This window comes from Cryptomeria japonica, chromosome 6, assembly GCF_030272615.1.
Source record: "Cryptomeria japonica chromosome 6, Sugi_1.0, whole genome shotgun sequence".
Lineage (NCBI taxonomy): Eukaryota > Viridiplantae > Streptophyta > Pinopsida > Cupressales > Cupressaceae > Cryptomeria > Cryptomeria japonica.
In genome coordinates, this window is record NC_081410.1 from 469,991,397 (window position 1) to 470,005,686 (window position 14,290).

The window sequence follows — 14,290 nt, forward strand, 5'->3', positions numbered from 1 at the left end:
GATTATGTAAGGAATTTTCTATTAAAATGCAGCAAGAATTTGAAATGTCTATGATTGGAGAAATAAAATTCTTTTTAGGATTGCAGATTTCACAGACTAATAAAGGTATATTTTTGAGTCAATCCAAGTACTTGAAAGAATTACTAAAGAAATTTGGGATGGAGAACTCTAAATCGGTAAGCACACCTATGACTACAAATGACAAATTATCTCAAAGGGATGAATCTACACCTGTTAATCTAACTAGATACAAATCTATTGTAGGAGGTTTACTGTATTTGACACAAACCAGGCCTGATATTATGAATGCAGTATGTATTGTTTCTAGATTTCAAAGTAATCCTAGGGAAAATCATGAATCAACAGTAAAAAGGATTTTCCGGTACTTACAAGGCACAAAAAATCTTGAATTATTGTATCCTAGAGATGAAAATTTTGATCTATGTGCATACACAGATGCAAATTGGGCAGGAGGTGTGGATGATAGAAAAAGCACCACTGGAGGAGCATTCTTTCTTGGAAAGAGATTAGTTTTTTGGTTGAGTAAGAAATAGAGTTGCACATCTTTATCAATAGCAGAATTAGAATATGTTGCAACAACAACTAACTGTACACGGGTACTATGGCTTAAGCAAATGTTGAAAGACATAAAGATAAAATGCAAGGAACCTATTACTATATATTGTGATAACATTGCAACATTTGATATATCTAAGAATCTGGTATTACATTCTAAAAAAAAACATGTTTCTTTCAAACTGAATTTTCTAAGGGAAAAAGTTGAAGAAAAAGAGATAAAACTGGTTTATGTGAATACTAAAGAACAACTTCCAGATATTTTCACAAAACCTTTGCCTAAGGAGACTTTTGAATATCTTAGAGATCATCTTGGAGTCATACCACCACTAGTAGAGACTTAGACAGTTGATGATTGTCATCAACCGATAGAATTAAAAGACAAATCTTTTATTCCAGTCTTTGATGAGGAAGCTACTTCTCAGGGGGAGTAGTTGGTATTTTGTATGAACTTGATTTTTGTAACTTTGGCATTTGATGTCAAAGGGGGAGAGATATCTATGGAAAAACACATTATCTTTTAAGGAGAGATAGAGATTGGTATTGAAGATTAATCTTTGGATAAACACATGTTGCTCCCAGGGGGAGAAATTGTTGTTTAGGAGATTTTTGGTATTTGGCATTTTTGTTTTGGCACTTTGATGGTTTTTCTATCTTCTGTTGCCATCAATGCCAAAGGGGGAGATTGTTTGTATTTTGGTATGGTTTTGTCATTGATGTCAACACCTACTAAAAACAAGCACTTTGGAGATCCAGCAACATTCACCGGCAGGCAAGTAACTATTGCACAGTTACTGATATATGGTTCACCAACAGGATATATTGTTCACCGGTACCTGGAATGATATGGAAGACACTTGGTAATGTCGAAGACATTGTGTGGACACTTTTTTTTGAAGGATTGATCATTGGTATATTCATACTTGCATATTTTCTTTTACTGACAAATAGGTCTAGGGTTATCTAGGGTTACACCGGCAGGTTTATCTTTTCCAAATCAGCATGGCATGCTATGGAGATGATTTATTATTGTTGTAAATGCATTTAGCCAACATCTTTAATCAGTTATTGCATCGGATATTATATTGTATGAAAATTTTTTTTGATTGTAATATCTTGTAGAGCTGACCTACTAAAATTAGTCTTAGGGTATGGTATAAATGTAAGATCTTATTTGTAAGATCAAGTGTGGAATGTGAAAAAGAATTGTGTGAAGGTATATGCGAGATTAAGTAGAGGTATACACGAAGACATCATTTGAAGGTGAAGATAGGTTTTTGTATAAGCATATCAGCATTACACTGATACTAAATCCAACATATGAAGATTCTATTTTGTGCAGTACATTCTTATTGGATTTAACCATCCAACTGTAGTCAGTGTGACTCCCATTTTGTGATTGAGCATTGAGCTCTAGGCTGTTGGCCTTTCTGCATGTGCAGACCCCATTTATGTACACTTACTATCTGTAGTAGTATCATCTGATTGTGGGTAAGGTTTCCCACCATGTTTTTTCCCCTTACAGGGTTTCCACGTACAAATATTGGTGTTATGTGTTGTGGATGACTTTATGTTTATGTTTCATGCATTAATCCTTACCGGTATAGCAATTTACTATTAACACTGTCTACTGGCACACTTAACTGGTTTACCGATATTAAGCATTAAGTTGGTTAATTGGTTTTTTATTTGAATTTATTTGACAGCTGGTTCACCCCCCCCTCTCAGTTGTCTCCGGGACCTAACACATACTTACTTCCTGTTGGACCTTTAGTCATCTTCCTTGCAAATAGTGCTTCAAGTTCTTCATTTTCTCTCCTGATATCTTAAAGTTCTTTTGCATAAAGTTCTTTCCAATCAGATTTGTCAGATGATGATGATGATGATATTGATGATGATTCTTTAAAGGTTATATCAGTTTTGACTATAGCAATAGGACCAAATTCTTCAAGCTCAAATGCTGAAACTTTTCCAGCCAAAGTATCTCTAGATACTGATGTATTAGGCATTTTTCCCCACTCATTAGTAGTAGTCACTTTCATTTTGTAAGCCGGTGGAAAAGCTCTTAAAACTTTAGAAACAATTTCATCTTCACTTAAAGATCCTCCACAACATTGTATTCCTAAAACAATTTCATTCTTTTCATAAATGTATAAATTCTTTCATCCTCTTCCATTTTTAAATTTTTATACCTAACTCGGTAACATTCCAATTTTGCAATTTTGACAGTGGTGTATCCTTCATTCAATGTTTCTAGTTTATCCCAAATAGCTTTTGCAGTAGATCTATCTAATGATCCCATGATTTGTTGATCTGATAATGAGCTTAGAAGTGCTTCTCTTTCTTTGCAATCATTCTCCGAGTCTTTAGCCAATGTTGGTGGATGAGGGTTATTCAGAGTAGGACCAACATAGCCATTCTTTGTAACATCTCATATATCTCTTCCAATGCAGTTCAGATGTGTTTCCATTCTGATCTTCCATATACCATAGTTAGTTCCATCATGTTTAGGACTATCCTTCTTGAAAATATTTGCTGCCATAGGATCTCCTCAAAATGTTAGGCTTCTGCAAAAAGAGGACTAAGCTCTGATACCAATTGTTAGGAATTGGGAAGGACAACTGAGAGGGGGGAGGTGAATTAGTTGTCACTAAATTATAACCCAAAACAAATTATTCCAACTTAAAACTCAGTGTTGGTAAAACAAATTAACAATTATAGTATTATAGGTACACCTTAATGCATGAAACAAAAAGCAAAACAATATCCACAACACATGACATGGAGATTTTGACGTGCAAACCCTATAATGGGAAAAACCACGGTGGGAAACCTTACCCACAATCAAATGATACTAGTGCAGATAGTAAGTGTATACAATAATAGGGTCTGCACATGCAAAAAGGCCAACCGCCTAGAGCTCACTGCTCAATCACAAAATAGGAGTCACAATGACTACAATTGGATGGTTAAATCCAATAGATAATGTATTGCTTCAGAATAGTATCTGCAATGTTGGATTCAGTACCAATTTAAGCTCTAACCATGAGTGTCAAACACCTTCATAACCTTTCCTTCAACCTTCAAATAATATTTGTGTGATTCGCACAAGGATCTGCTTATTTTTCTCTTCATAATGTTCTTCAATATTCGTACACACTCATAATGATCTTCAAATAAGATCTTACAATTATTTATACAAAACCCTAAGACCTTATCATGAGGTTGGCTCCCTAAAGATATTACATTTATAAAATAAGTCTTGATGTGATACAATATGTCATCTCAATACATTTAAACATTATTCAATCAATAAACCATTTCCAAAATGTGTCGTGCTGATCTGGAACATGATATCTTGTACCATTCCATAACCTAGACCTATCTACCAGTAAAGGGAAATATGTGAACCTGATCAAACTGATAAGAAAAACACCAAATCCAAACATCCAATCCATGTCTTTGACATAACCAAATGATCTCCAGATGATAACAAGTCATCATCAACTTCCTAAGTTGTTGGTGAAACATATACCAGTGACTATGCATAAGCCAATATCCATGTTGGGACCACAATGTGTCGGTTCAACAACAAACCAATATAACCAGAATGCCAAATCAACAATGTAGACCTCCAGAAAGATAAGTGTTGACATCAATGACAAAACTAATGCAACACATGACGAAGTCATCCATAATACCAACACTGTCAACTCAGACACCATATTATTCTCCATAGAGCTTTTTGTAGTAATGACACCCTTTTCACAAAGACCAGTTAATGCCCTAATGCCACTCTTTCTAATTTGGTTGGGTTTCTCTAGACAGATAATGTCTTCATGAATTTTGCTCAAAATTATTCTTGTCTAGTTAGGGTCATAAGAAAAATTGAGTAAAACCCTCAAAATACTTAACCCTAACTTAGTGATACTCTTGTACTCACTTTTCAGAGTAATTTTGTCACCCTCAAACATCTTCTCCAAAAGATTGTTGAATGTTGCAGGGCTCACTTCCCCAATATCTGCATGAATATAAGCTTTAACATCCTCTATATACAAGCAATAAATTGGCACACTATAGAACACACCTTGTATTTTACAATTGCAATAAATGGATATGGCTTCAACACTAGTTGTGGCTTGAAATAATTATCAATGATAACTAGAATCAACATCTTGTTTGTAACTAGGGTTAGTTTCTTCTATCATAGGATGCACACAACCACTTCTTTGTACAAGAGATCTCAAACTATTAACTTGCAAGTGATCAAAATAAATCTAAAAAATTGATATATTCACTTTTTTATGTACAAATAGTCTTAAGTCTGAAAAAATGTAAAAAGATGATAAATATTCTATTCCAACTATGGACTCAACAAAGTATATGGAAATCACCAAAAAATCCATCTCAAATACTGAAATGCTAAAAACATTCTTCAACATCAAAATGCACGAGATTTGTACAATATTTCTTCAAATCTCTCCCTCAGACCTTGTTATCTGATTAGTTTTCGAAAGAGGGTAAACAGGTTTAGCAAGTGCAAATCCACTTTCATTCATTTCTTTAGTCTTATCATCAGATTTATTCACCCAAATTATCTTCATTTTCTCTATTTCCTAATTTATATCAAGTTTCTTTTTCATATCATTAGACTTTTGAGCTTTTCTTCTACAATGTTTAGCAATGTGACCCATCTTGTTACAACTATAGCATACCGAAACTCTTTGAGACTTTCCAGTATTCATTTTGTTGTTTTTGAACCTTCTATTTGACCTACATTCAAAGGCTTTGTGCCCATACATAATGCAACTATAGCATACTCCATTAAAGGACAAAGTATGATTTATATTTCTGTATCCATTTCTCATTATCCTACTTCTGCATTCAATAGCTCTATGCCAAACATTATTGCAAGAATAACATCTTGTACTAATTAATTGATTTATAATTTGGATTCTGAATTCACTATCTCTATGTCCAAATCTATTGCATAAAAAACAATTGCCATTAAAAGAATACCTGGATCTAGGTTGAGAGAAACTTATACCATCTTCCTAATGTTCTTTCAATCTGGAATGAAGTTAGTGTCTCCAACCTTCTCTTTTCCTTTGGAATTTTTTCCTTCCTCATAACCAAGTCCATCCTTGTTATTATTCTACTTATGAGCACTGAGCATGGCATCAAGCATTTCACTTCCTCCTTTTAGCTTTAAACCTTTGTCAATTTGTTCATTTGCCTAATTCAATTCCTTTCTTAGTTTATGCACTTCCTTTTCAAGTCTGGAACACTGCTCTATTTTGTTGTATAGTTTTGTATCAAGATCATCCATTACTTTTCTTTCCTCATCAAGTGGCTTTCGGAGATAGGTAATTTTGTCTTCATCATTTTTGCACATGAATCTGCTCTCATCTAGATCTATCAAGGTGGATCTCAATTCTCCTTTTATATTAAAAACACCTTCAATTCCCCAATTATGACGATTCTTAGTATCCATATCAACACGTGTTCAATTCTTTAATCTACCTCATCAGTTAAGTTGTTTCGTTAGGAATCAAAGCTCTGATACCAATTGGTGAACAATTACCGAATGCTAAGAGAGGGGATGAATTAGAATGAACAAAAATATTACTAATTAAAGACACCAAAACACATTATTCATTTACTCCAAATATGCAACAAAGAATATAACAGAAACAATAAACACATCCACACAAGAACACCAATTTTTAATGTGGAAAATCCAAACTGGGAAAAACCATGGTCAGAAAAACTCACAATATGTATATTCACTATTTACAATAATTATGACCATCGGCTAGAGAGCATACTACTCCGAACTTGCAGAATAAGGTGCACTACCGTAGGCAAGATACAAAAAGGGGACTTACACAACTGAAGATTACTTCTTCAAGGAAAGATACAATATGAAATATAATTTGAATTGTAAAGAAAAGAGCATCTATCCAATGCTGGTAAAAGCTCACATTTGAAGCACTCAACTATGAATTTTGATAATTCTCTGGACCTCTATTCTTCTTCTAATTTGCACCACACTAATTAGGGATTAAAAAATGACAAAGATCTAAATTAGACTTTACAAAGTGTTGACCTTGGTTTAGGATTAATGATGGATGATGGAATTTAGATCAAAGGATTGATTAGGTTTGATATGCTAAGTGCTCTAGGATGAAAAGAAAATGATTATGGAAGAATGGATTGGTGCTGAAAGGGAGATGATAAGGTTATCCAAGATGGGAAGACAAAAAATGTCGTGCAAAAAGACTCGATGTTTCAACTATTGGAAGAATGTTGCAAATATTTTCTTGAGAGATATTTGTGAGATGTGTTGTCATTGATGTCAACATATTTCTCTGTCTGAGATAGTGATGTAGTGAAGTTCACTGAGTTAGTTTGTTCAGTATGATGAAGATCAGAGTTTTCATATTAAAGGGTTTGTAGAGGGTTGTCTATAGTTGATTTAGTTCAAGATTCAAAGGTTCACATGAATATTTGATTGAGTTATGCGTGTTTGTCTTGTGGTTGGTTTTTTTGTTGTTCAGTGATGACGAAGTGACAGTATTTTGATTGGCATTGCTCTGCATTGTAATATCTTGTTCTATAGATTTTGAGATATGTTTGGAACGTTGGTGTGTGTCCTTAATTTAAGTGGTTCATGATTTGGAGGTCCACAAGTGATTTTTCAAGGTTGACAGTAATTGCAGTTAGTGTTCCTGAGGTCCAGTACGAAGATACTGGCGATTCTAGTAATTTGTATTGATGAGGATGTTGATATGGTAATTTATGATGCTTGTGGATATTTTTGGATCATGTTCCTTTTGTGTTGATGGTCCACATTGATCGTTGAGTTTATAATTGATGTTTTTCTTTGGTACACTAGTGTCCTTCATGTTCTTGGCTGATTGGATGTTTGAGGCATAATTTTTGGAGGTGTAACGTGTTCAAGGTGAAAGATTTGTGTCTGTGCTATGTCTTGACTAACATTGCATGGCCCACATGTAATATCGTATTAAGCATGGTTGTATTTTTGTAACTAGGTGGTGAGTGTTGAGCCGACCTTGGAGAAATAGGTTGATGCATGTATACATAAATGTAATGATCTTGTAACTGAATATGGGTGTGTAGATGTGGATGAGTGTATGTTCATTGAATGTAGAGATATTTGAAGGTAGAGAAGAAGTGTGAAGAAGATAATTGTTTTGTGCTTCAATGAAATTAAACTAAGCATTGAGATGTTATTCCACAGTTCATAATTTCAGAATGTGATCTGAAATTAATTGTATAGGCAATGATCCTTCCATCGGCAATGAGCCCCTCTTATTTTGAGTAGTGAGCTCTAAGAAGTGTTCCTAAATGCATGTGCATTTCCATTATAATAATTCTAATAGAGTATACCTATTTTGTGGGTTCATCCCCATTGTGGTTTTTACCTTAACCAAGTTTCCACGTCAAAAATCTGTTGGTATTGTGTTGTCATTGATATCAACCAGTATGCAAGTTGATGTTACCGGTATGAAAGTAGGAGTATTGCAAATTGTTGGCATGTTGATCTCAACTAGTAAGTATGTCAATTGGTAAGAAAGCAAAGAGATAAATTGAATGAGCCAGATAAGAAGATGAAAGGATGTAAAGTGTTTTCCACATTGGCAAAATGGTTCAGGACTATCACTGGTAAATGATAACATGTCGTACCTAACAAAACATAGAAGTGCATGATATGAAGGTTAACTGATTGGTGTATACAAGTAGCATGTTCGGTCAGTGATTGAGTTTGAGTTGACACAGTCAAGTTGCCGACTAGGTTGGTATTAAATGAAGACTGTAGAAATCACAGATCGATTGCAAAGGATTACGGATCAAAGCAAATTGAAAGACAGAGATTTTATTTTTTGATATCATGATCAAAGTAGGATATCTAATTGTCTTGTTGATCTAGAGAAAGAAACAACTAGATCATTTATTGTAATCGACAAAATCAAGGCCGATGAACAGGATCCAATTTGCTAAATATAGTAAGCATTTATTGGAAGAATAAAAAAGGACATAGCTTTTTGTTGATCTATTGCAGGTTGTCGATTCAAGAAGATGAGATTTGATTTGATACGGATTGTGGTCCGTGAAGAAAACCCTAGGAATGTAAAATTTTAGTTTTTTTTTTGGCAAGAAAGAATGTGTATAAATATGTAAATCGAAGACTTAAGTATTTGGATGAGGGATGTGTGATGAGAACGGGTGATCATGCTAGAGGAGAGTTGATCAATCTGAGCATTCATAGAAAAATATTGAAGTGACTGAGTAGGAGCTTGAGGAGCTTGAAGACCTTATTGCCAAGAGATTTCTCAAAGGAACCGGTAGGTATGAGGAAAAATTTCCTCTTAAATATTTTTCTTGCAATAAGATAGGTCATTTTGCCTGAAGGTGTTTGGAAAGAGTTCCTAAGCCAAGACCTAACAAACCTAGATTTTAGAAGAGATGTTATTGTGTTGCTAATGAAAGTGTGTTAGATGATGAGTCTGATAAAGGAAGTTCAAGTGATAATGAATGGGTGTTTATAGCTATCAAGGAAGATGATTTGATGCCTATTGATTCTGCTAGCTGCATGAATATGGAAATAGCTTTGGCTACACAAGTTGAAGAAAAAGATGAATCGGTGATTTATAGTGAATGCTCTCACCATATGAAAGGTGATAAAAGTACTTTTGTGAGTTTGTAAAAGTATGAAGGTGGCATTCTGAAGTTTGGTGATGATAAAGATGGTATAATCTGTGGTAGAGGTTTCATTTCTCTTGATGGTAATCACAATACTAATGATGTCTTATATGTATAAGGTCTAGATAATAATCTCTTGAGTGTTAAATAGATGGTTGACAAGGGTGTTGGCCATTTGGAGGAATTGATTATGTGTTGCATTGATGTTTTATCATTGATGTCAACACTAGTTGTTTTGGATGCTTTACCAACACCCTTCTAGTCTCGATAGGTTGAGTAGTTTCTGGTTGGTTTGGATCTGGCATGATCTGGTATGCTCTGATATGGTTTGGTTATGGAATTGGCTTATTCATGCTACTTATGTTCATATTCAGTCTGTTGGTTTTGGTTTGGTGATCGGATGCTTGCTTGGAAGCTTGGCTTGTTGTTTCGATGAGGGTTTCACTGGCAGATCTTTTGATGAAGATCTTTGATGATATGCATAAGTGGTGTTGGTGTAGCTTCTGGTGGAGATTTAAGATGTTGATAGTGATCATGTTCGAGTCTTGGTAAATGGAGATCATTTCTCTAGCGTGTGGACCTATATTGGGTCTCGGTTGATCTAAGTTATGGACCGACTTAATGTAACATGTGAATTGGACCTCTCGATGTGTTTTCGGGATGTCTTATGTGTTGGATATTATCTATTTGGTCTAAGGCCGACATGTTTTTTAATTATGTAATTAGTTTACTGTCTAGTGGTCAACCTAATTGTTTATGGTTGAGGGTTTGTATATATATGATGTAATATCTCATTGTACATCATCATAGGCATATGGTCAGGGAATAAGATATGTGTCTACAATGTGCGAATAATGTAATATCATTCAGGAAGAGGATTTGGTTGATCATTGGAGATTGAATTGGGTCTATGTAAGAGGATTTATTCTTTTGGTATTGAGCTTAACTAGAACTGTACTCAGGCATAGGAGATGCTATCTTTGCAATTCGTTCCTTCTTCCAGATTTTAGTCTAAATTTCTATGTAGTTAGTGAGACTCCTTTTGTGATGAGCAGTGCACTCTAGGCTATTGGACTTCCTTCAAGTGGAGGCCCCTCAATTGTAATTCACATACTTACTGCATAAGTATTATCTGACTGTGGGTAGGCTTCCCACCATGGTTTTTCCCTTTACCGATTTTTCCATGTAAAAATCTTGGTGTCATGTGGATGGTATTTCTTCTTTGATTATTGTTTATGCTTAATTGGTTTAACTATTCTGGTATTTGGTTTAAGAATTTTAGTATTAATGTTTTGGGTTTCGGTATTTAAGTTTGAATTGTTAAATGTTCTTGTAATCTATGACAACTGATTCACCCCCCCCTCCTTAGTTGTCTTTTGGTTATTTGAACTATCTAACATTTGGTAGCAGAGATTTGGTCCTCTCTGTAGAAAGCTTAACCACTTGAGGAAGATCCTATGGCAACTAACAATTCAAGTTCATCCAGTTTATGTGGAGCTATCTTTTCAAGAGATATTCCTAGGCTTGATGGAACAAATTACATAGTATGGAAGATTCAGATGGAGACTCATCTGATGTCTTGGCAAGGAGATTTGGGAGATCACACAGAATGGTGTTACACCTCATAATCCAGCATTTGGAAATCATCCTCTGACAAACTTGGATAAGTATATGGAGAATGATTGTAGAGAAAGAGAAGCCCTCTTGTGTGCACTTTCTGATCAACAAATAATGGGATTGATTGACAAATCATCTGGAAAGGCTATATGGGATAAGTTGGAGACTCTTATTGAAGGTGACCCTATAGTGAAGATTGCTAAACTTGATGGTTACCAGGTCAGATATCAAAACCTAAAAATGGAAGAAGATGAAAGGATTACTGCATTCATGGAAAGGGTAAATGAAATTGTTATGGGAGGTCAATGTTGTGGTGGAACTCCAAGTGAAGATGAAATTTTTTCTAAAGTTCTGAGAGACCTACTACTAGCTTACAAGATAAAGGCTATTACTATTAATGAGTTGAGAATAATGGCTAATACATCTATCAACAGAGATACCTTGGTTAGGAAATTACTTGCCTTTGAGCTTGAAGAATTTGGACCTTCTGGAGCTGTGAAGACTGAACCTGATTTTCATGCATTTGCATCAGTAACTGGTAAGAAAGATTGGAAAGCTTTATATGCAAAGGAATTGGATGATATGAAGAGAGAAGATGATGAGTTTGAGAAACTTGAAGCACTATTTTCTAGAAGAGTACCTAAAGGACCGGTAGGAAGTAAGTATGAAGGAAAAGCACCTTTTAAATGTTTTGCATGTAATAAGATTGGTCATTTTGCATCTATATGTCCTGAAAGGAATTCAAGATTTGAAGAAAGAGTTAGAAGATTATTTAAGCCTAACCTTGGATATCCAAACAAGTATAAGTATAAGAAAAACAAAGACAAATCATGCTACATAGCGGATGAGGAAGGAATTATTGATTCTGATGATGGACCCATAGAAGATTCTGCTAGTGGATCTAGAAATGGAAAGGAATGGGTGTTCTTGGCTATCAAGGAAGATGTTCTAGCATTGGAAGAGAATGTACCTGAAGAGAAGGCACTTGCTGCTAAAATTGAAGACATAGATAAATGGGTAATTGACAGTGGTTGTTCACATCATATGACTGGAGATAAAGGGAAGTTTCTATTTGTACAAGAATTTGATGGCAGTCTGGTTAGATTTGGAGATGACAAAGCATGTATGATCAAAAGAAAAGGAACTATACCATTGGATGGTAAGAACAATACTAATAATATTTATTATGTTGAAGGTTTCAGACATAATCTTTTGAGTGTAGGACAATTGGTGGGTAAGGGATTTCAATTATAGTTCAAAGATGGAAATGCAAAATCATTAACAGATCTAGTTTGGAGATTGCATTGTGAAGATCAATTCAACTAAGGCAGTCAGAAATACACCTAAGATTGTGAAGCCCTATAATCCGGTATGTAAAGAATGTCAAATGGGTAAATAGGTCAGAACCTCTTTTAGGATTATACAAGATAAATCTAATGATGTTCTTGATCTTATTCATATGGATTTGTGTGGCCCTGCTAGAGTTAAAAGTTTTCAAGGTGATAGATATTTTATGCTAATATTGATGATCATTCTAGAATGATGTGAGTTACTTTTCTAAGGGTGAAATCTAAGGCATTTGAAAAGTTTAAAATCTTTAAGGTTAAAGTTGAAACTGAGATAGGATTGAAGATTAAATGTTTGAGGTTAGATCATGGTGGATAATCCACATCCAGTGAGTTTAATAACTTTTGTGAGAAGCATGGTATAAGGAGACAATTTTATGCTCCTCGGATACCTCAATAGAATGGAGTTGTGGAAAGGAAGAACAAAACTATCTTGGATGCTGCTAGAACAATGATGATGGAAGCTAGTCTACCTCATATCTACTAGAGAGAAGTAGTAAGCACAATGATTTACACATTCAACAAAGTACATCAAAGGAGAAACTAGTAAGACACCTTATGAATTATGGTTTGGCAATACACCTACAGTTAAGTATTTCAAAATCTTTGGTAGTAAATGTTATAACAGGAGAGATGATATCATTGGAAAATTTGATCGTAGATGTGATGAAGGAATATTTCTTGGTTATTATAATTAAATCAAGGCATATAGATGTTATAACAAGAGATTGCAGAGAATTGTGGAGAGTGCTAATGTCAAGGTGGATGAGCTGAATAGAGGTCAAACAAGAGTTTATGAGAAGGAACCAGTGGTGGAAATAATTATATCTGAACCGGTAGCACCTTTACTGGAACAAAGTGTTGAACTAGCTACTCTAGTAGTATCATAAAGTTCTACAATAATTGAAGAACCGGGAAGAGGAACAGAGAGTCAGAAGACTCTTAGGTATGTGAAATTGAATCATTTAGAAGATCAGATCATTGGGGATAAGAACAATGGAGTGATGACAAGAAGAAGAATGGAAACTAATGAGGTATGTTTAATTTCATAAGTTGAACTGGTATCAACAATTGAAGCATGTAAAGATGAATATTGGTTGAAAGCTATGGAAGAAGAATTAGATCAGATTGAGAAAAACAACACATGGACTTTGGTTCCCTGGCCTAACAATAAGAATGTTATTGGAACTAAATGGGTTTTTAGGAATAAATTGAATGAGGATGGTCAAGTTGTAAGGAATAAGGCTAGATTGGTTTGTAAAGGATATTCTCAGAAGGAAGTAATTGATTATAGTGAGACTTTTGCACTTGCAGCTAGGATTGAAGCTGTAAGATTATTTCTTGCCTATGCTGCCCATAAAAACTACAAGGTTTATCAGATGGATGTTAAGTGTGCATTTTTGACTGGGGGTCTTGGTGAGGAAGTTTATATTAAGAAACCTGATGGTTTTTCACTATCAGATGATACAAACATGGTTTACAGGTTAAGAAAAGCTTTATATGGATTGAAACAGGCACCTAGAGCTTGGTATGCAAGGTTGGATAAATATCTTTTGAAGCTTGGTTTTACTAAGGGTGATGCTAACAGTAATTTATATTATAAAACCACTAATGATGATATACTAATTATTGAAGTATTTGTTGATGACATTATTTTTGGAGGTGAAGATAATTTGTGCATGGAATTTTCTAAAAGTATGGAGAAGCAATTTGAAATGTCTATGATTGGGAAAATGAAATTTTTCTTAGGTTTGCAGATTACTCGGACTAACAAAGGTATTTTCATCTGTCAAACTAAGTATGCTAGGGAATTATTGAATAAATTTGGTATGGGAGATTCTAAACCAGTAAGTACTCCTATGGTTACAAGTGAGAAATTGACAAGGAAATATGTTTCTACACTGGTAAATCCTACAAGATACAAATCTATGATTGGAGGTTTTCTTTATTTAACTCAGACTAGGCCTGACATAATGAATGTTATTTGTATTGTATCTAGATTCTAGAGTGATCCTAGAGAAAAT